This window comes from Theropithecus gelada, chromosome 4 (assembly GCF_003255815.1).
Source record: "Theropithecus gelada isolate Dixy chromosome 4, Tgel_1.0, whole genome shotgun sequence".
NCBI lineage: Eukaryota > Metazoa > Chordata > Mammalia > Primates > Cercopithecidae > Theropithecus > Theropithecus gelada.
In genome coordinates, this window is record NC_037671.1 from 86313377 (window position 1) to 86320093 (window position 6717).

Consider the following 6717-nt stretch of genomic DNA (forward strand, 5'->3'; position numbering starts at 1 on the left):
GAGAAACCCTATCTCTACTAAAACTACAAAAATTAGCTGGCCATGATGGTCGACACCCGTAATCCCAGATACGATACTTGGGAGGCTGAGGCAGGAGAATTTCTTGAACCCAGGAGGCAGAGGTTGCAGTGAGCCGAGATCACATCACTGCACTCCAGTCTGGGTGACAGAGGGAGATTCTGTCTTAAAAAAAAAAAAAAAAAACAGAGAGAAAAGAAAAAGAAAAAAAGAGGAGATGATGAGCGATCTCATCATCCACTCATGGACTAATGGGTTAGCATGAGAGTGGGACTGATGGCTTTAAAAGAAGAGCAATAGCTTGGCGTGGTGACGGGCACCTATAATCCCAGCTACTCAGGAGGCTGAGGTAGGAGAATCGCTTGAACTGAGGAGATGGAGGTTGCAGTGAGCCGAGATCGCCCCACTGCTCTCCAGCCTGGGAGACAGAATGACACTCCATCTCAAAAAAAAAAAAAAAAAAAAAAAAAAGGACAGGAAGAATGATCTGAGCTAGCATACACAGCACATTCAGCCCACTTGCTATTGTGAAGCCCTGCACCACCTGGGATCTGTAGAGAACCCCACCAGCAAGAAGGCTCTCACCTGCTGTGGCCCCTCAACCTTGGACTTCTCAGCCTCCCAAACTGTAAGACGTAAATTCCTTTCCTTTATAAATTACCCAGTTTCAGATATTCTGTTATAAGCAACAGAAAACAAACCAATATAATGGCATTTCAAAGTAGTGGAAAAAAACATGACATTCAGTTAATGGTTTGAAGGCAACTGGAGAGTTATTGAGGTGAAATATTATTGAATCCTCTCTCGTAATACATCAAAATATATTCCAACTAGATCGAAGTTTATAAGTAAAAATAAAACTGCAAAAGTATGAAAAGAAGTCATGTAAGAATTTTTACATAAATCAGATTGAGGAAGACCGTCTATTTTTGACACAAAACCCAGGGGTGAAACAATATTAATAAAAAATTGATGACTTCAACTTCATAAAAATTTGTTTAAAAGCGTCTAGGTCAAAAATCATAGGCTTCAGTGGAATGTTGCTGTAAAAGAAAATTTTTAAAAACAGAAAAAAGAAAGAAAGAAAAACTACAGGCAAGGTCAAAAGATAAACCACAAACCTGAGAAAAATATTTGCATTTCCTATCACAGACAAAGGGCTTATTTCTTGACTATATACGGAACTCTTAAGCATCAATAAAAAATAGATTAACAACCCTATAGGAAAGTAGATTAAAATTTAAATAGAAAATATAAAAATAAGTAAACATCATTGAAGAATAGGAAAGATTTTTCAATCACTCAAAATAAATGCAAATTAAAACTACACTGAGAAGACTTTTTAAAATCTGAGACTGGCAAAAAATAGTATTATAAAACTGTGTTGGTGAAAGTATAGAATTCAGTTTGGCAATATCTTTGGCATATATATACCTTTTGAACCAGAAATTCCACTTCCAGGAATTTATCCTACAGATATTCTAACATATGCAGAATAACATATGGACTAGATTGTCATTATGGTATTATTTGTTTAAAAAAAAGGACTAAACGATTTAAATATAGCTAGTTACATAAATTATGATACAACTTTCCGGTGGAATAAGAAGTTTCTATTAAAAAAAAAAAAGAATGGGCTGGGAACAATGGCTCATACCTATAATCCCAGCACCTTGGAAGGCTGAAGTGGGAGGATTGCTTGAGCCCAGGAGTTTGAGACCAGCCTGAGTAACACAGGGATACCCTGTCTCTACAAAAAAAAAAAAAGAGAGAGAGAAAAAATAGTATGTGTACTATGTTTGGATGTGGTTTGTCCCCCTCAACATTCGTATTGAAATTTAACCCCCAGGCCAGGCACGGTGGCTCACAACCATAGTCCTAACATTTTGGGAGGCTGAGGCAGGTGAATCACTTGAGCCCAGGTGTTTGAGAGCAGCCTGGGCAACATAGCGAAACCCCATCTCTACAAAAAAATACAAAAATTAGCTGGGGTGGTGGCACGTGCCTGTAGTCCCATCTACTTGGGTGGCTGAGGTGGGAGGATGGCTTAAGCCTGGAAGATGGAGGTTGCAGTGAGCCCAGATCATGCCAGTGCACTTCCAGCAGAGCCAGACCTTAGAGAGAGAGAGAGAGAGAGGAGAGAGAGAGAGAGAGAGAAGAAAGGAAGGAAGGAAGGAAGGAAGGAAGGAAGGAAGGAAGGAAGGAAGGAAGGAAGGAAGGAAGGAAAGAAGGAAGGAAAAGAAAGAAATTTGATCCCCAATGTGAGGGTGTTGAGGGGCGGGGACTAGTAGGAGGTATTTGGGTCATGGGGAAGAACTCCCAAAAATAGATTAATGCCCTCCCATGGGGATGAGTGAGCTCTTCCTCTCCAGGAATTGATGAGTACCAGAGAGAGCAGGTTGTTAAAAGTCTGGCTTCCTCAGTTCGGTGTCTGTCTTCTGCTTCCTGTCTCACCATGTGATCTCTTTGCCCATGCCCACTCTTCTTCCACTTTCTGCCACAAGTTGAAGCAGCACGAGACCCTCACCAGATGTGGCTGCCCAATCCTGAACTTTTCAGCTACCACAATTGTAAGCCAAAGAAATCTCTTTTTTTAAATAAATTACCCAGCCTCAGGTATTCTAACAGTACTAAATAGACTGAGACAATGTGCTTATAAGAAATTTCCAAGATTTTCAAGATACCTCTTTTGAATAAATACATCATTAAGTGAAAAAAAGACACAAAACAATATACAGAGTATAATTTATTTATTCATTCACATATCCAACAAATACCTTTAAGCATCTGCTATGTGTCAAGCATCACATTGGAGGGATAAATCTATAAGTAAAGTAGTCAGAGGTCTCAACCATAGTGGAGCTTACACCTTGTTAAGGGAGACAGTCGATAAACAACAAACATGAACAATATATAGTATATTGGAAACTGGTAAGTTCTATGATTAAAAGAAAAGGTAGAGCAGGCCATGGGAGATCCAGGTGCTGCCTGTGGGGAAGACACTATTAAATATTGTGGTCGGCCAGGTGTGGTTTCTCACGCCTGTAATCCCAGCGCTTTTGGAGGCCGAAGCAGGTGGATCATGAGGTCAAGAGATCAAGACCATCCTAGCCAACATGGTGAAACCCTGTCTCTACTAAAAATACAAAAATTAACTGGGCATGGTGGCATGTGCCTGTAGTCCCAGCTACTGGGGAGGCTGAGGCAGGCGAATCACTTGAACCCAGGAGGCAGATGTTGTAGCGAGCTAAGATTGCCCCACTGCACTCTGCCTGGCGACAGGGCAAGACTCCGTTTCAAAAAAAAAAAAAAAAAACCAAACTGTGGTCAGGTTGGGCCTCAGAAGGCAAGATTTGAACACAGACTTGAAGGAGATGAGAGAGTTAGCCAAAAGAAGATCTGGGAGAAGAGAGTTGCAGGCAGAGAGAGCTAGAAAAGGTCCTAAGGCAGGAGTGTGTCTGGTGAATGCAGGGAACAGAAGAGGCCAGCAAGGCTGAGCAGAGTGAGCCAGAAAGAATCAGAGCATGAAGGCAAGGAAGATAAAGCAGGCAGATCAATGCAGGGCCTACATGCAGGACTTCATCAATGCAGGACTTTGAAGTGTATTCTGAGTAAAAGCAAACAATTATAGGGTTTTGCTTGTATTTTTTTTTTGTTTGTTTTTGTTTGTTTGTTTTTGAGACAGCGTTTTGCTCTGTCACCTCACCCAGGCTGGAGTGCAGTGGTGCCATCTTGGCTTACTGCAACCTCCGCCTCTCGGGCTCAAGCAATTCTCGTGCCTCAGCCTCCCTAGTAGCTGGGACTACAGGTGCGCACCACCACACCTGGCTAATTTTTTGTATTTTTAGTAGAGACAGGGTTTTGCCATGTTGGCTGGCCTGGTCTTGAACTTCCAGGTTCGAGCAATCCACCAACCTCGGCCTCCCAAAGTGCTGGGATTACAGGCGTGAGCCACTGTGCCCAGCCTGCTTTTTGTTTTTGAAACAGGTTCTTGCTCTGTTGCCCAGGCTGGTGTGCAGTGGTGCAATCTCAGCTCACTGCAACTTCCACCTCCCAGGCTCAAGGCATCCTCCCTCCTCAGCAGGGACTATAGGCAGGCACCATCATGCCCGGCTAATTTTTGCATTTTTTTGTAGAGACAGTTTCACCATGTTGCCCAGGCTGGTCTCTAACTCCTGGGCTCAAGCGTTCCACCTGCCTCGGCCTCCCAAAGTGCTAGGACTACAGGTGTGAGCCACTGCACTGGGTCTATTGTAGGGTTTTGAGAGGAGTGGCATTTATGACTTATAATTTAAAAGGTTCTCTCTGTGCTTGGTGGAGAACAGACTGTGAGAGACAAGGTGGAAGTAGAGAGTATGGTAAGGCAGTGGTCCCTGTGAGAGATGCTGGTGGCCAGGACTAGGTGACAGCAGAGGAGGTGGTGAGCAGAGGCCAGATTCTGGAAATGTTTCAAAGTCATCAACAGACTTTCCTGACAGACTAGATGTGTAGCGTGAAAGAAAGAGAGGAGTCAAGGGTGCCTGAACAACCCGAAGGCCGGTGTTGCTATCAACTGAATGCGTAAGCTACAGGTGGAGCTTATTTGAAATATGTTTGTTTCAAATAAAATTTGAAATATTTATTAGACATCCAAATGATTATCTAATCAATGTCATCCATAGATGGTATTTAGAGCCATGAATATGACATATATTTACTATTTTAAAAACAAATTTTTATGTTTGTTTGTGTATATATATTCATGTGCGTATATATCATATATATAAAATACATATATAGGTATATATATATAATGCCTCTTCTCTAAACATAGACACAAAAACTGGTCACTTTGGTTGCCTCTCAGAGAACTGAGTGGCTGGAGATTGAGGGTTAAATGGAGTCTTATTTTTCATGGCATATCGATTTAAATCTTTTAATTTTGAACCATATGAACTTTAAAATTAAAATAGCATTAAAAAATAATAAAAATTGGCAGGGCGCGGTGGCTCAAGCCTGTAATCCCAGCACTTTGGGAGGCCCAGACGGGCGGATCACGTGGTCAGGAGTTCGAGACCATCCTGGCTAACACGGTGAAACCCCGTCTCTACTAAAAGATACAAAAAACTAGCCGGGGCGAGGTGGTGGGCGCCTGTAGTCCCGGCTACTCGGGAGGCTGAGGCAGGAGAATGGCGTAAAAACCCGGGAGGCGGAGCTTGCAGTGAGCTGAGATCTGGCCACTGCACTCCACCCTGGGCGACACAGCGAGACTCCGTCTCAAAAAAAAAAAATAATAATAATAATAATAATAATAATAATTATAAGCCACATTATAAAGCTGCCACAAAGCTGTGCCTTAATGGTTTTTTATTGTTAATTTTTTTAAAATGCTAAGTAAAGATAAATTAATTTTACTAATTCCAAAGGCATTCATTGAATACCTACCATATATAACATACTGAATTTTTGTTTGTTTGTTTGTTCGTTTTTTTAATGGAGTCTGGCTCTGCCATCCAGGCTGGAGTGCAATAGCACGATCTCAGCGCACTGCAATATCCACCCCCCGGGTTCAAGAGATTCTCCTGCCTCAGATTCCCAAGTAGCTGGGATTACAGGTGCGCGCCACCACACCCAGCTAATTTTTGTATTTTTAGTAGAGACGGGGTTTCACTGTGTTGGCCAGGGTGGTCTCGAACTCCTGACCTCAGGTGATCTGCCCACCTCAGCCTCCCAAAGTGCAGGGATTAGAAGTGTGAGCCACCACGCCCAGCAAGATACTGAAAGTTTTTAAAAACCTACATGATGTGGTCTCTTCTTCGACATGATAATGTGTTGAATCTGAATGTAAATCTAAATTTGCCTTTTGGAACTAATTAGTTGCAAAAGTTACACCTTGTTAGGATTAGCAAGCAGCTGGTTTTGTAAAACACAGCAGCTGGGGTTTTTGAACACATAGTATGTAGTTCATCATCTGGCTATTTCTGACCCCAGAAAAAATTTAGAATTATTTTATGACCCCAAACTAAATTAAATAGCTATAAGGGTTGATCATATGTAGAAAAGAAAACTAATACTTGATCTACCATTTTAGTTCTTGCTCAATACTTTCTGGGTTAAAAATTTTTTTTTAATATAGGAAAGTCCAAAGATTAGTATAAGAAACACCTATAGCTCACCACCCAGAATTAACACATGTCAACATTTGTTCATGTTTGCCTTGCATATTTTAATAACACATCTAAAATGGTGCAGATAAAATGTAGGTCTTCTTTATTCTCCTTCCAGTCAAATTCTTTCTCCTCCATAGAGATAACCACTCTCCTAGAGAGAGTGTGCATCCTTCCAGCATAGATAAGATATAAATTTTAAATAAAAGCTATTCTTTTCTACACATTATTCTGCAACTTGCCTTTTTTTACCTAACATTGCATTTGATCTCTCCATGTTGACATATGTCACCGTTTTATTTTCTAGAGAGACATGAAATCATAGCAATTTTTATTTTTTATAAGGACATCATATATGAATTGGAAAAGGAATGTTTGCTAACTGCCCTAAAACATAAAGATGGCGCCCCCAAACTCTCCACCGGTTGCTCCAGGGCACTGTAGTGAACTCACAGGGAGGCAACCAGACATTTTTAAATTTCAAGGGGAACACGGTGACATTTGCCAGCTACCACACAAATTGCTGTTATTAAGTTGTTTAGACCCATTAGGC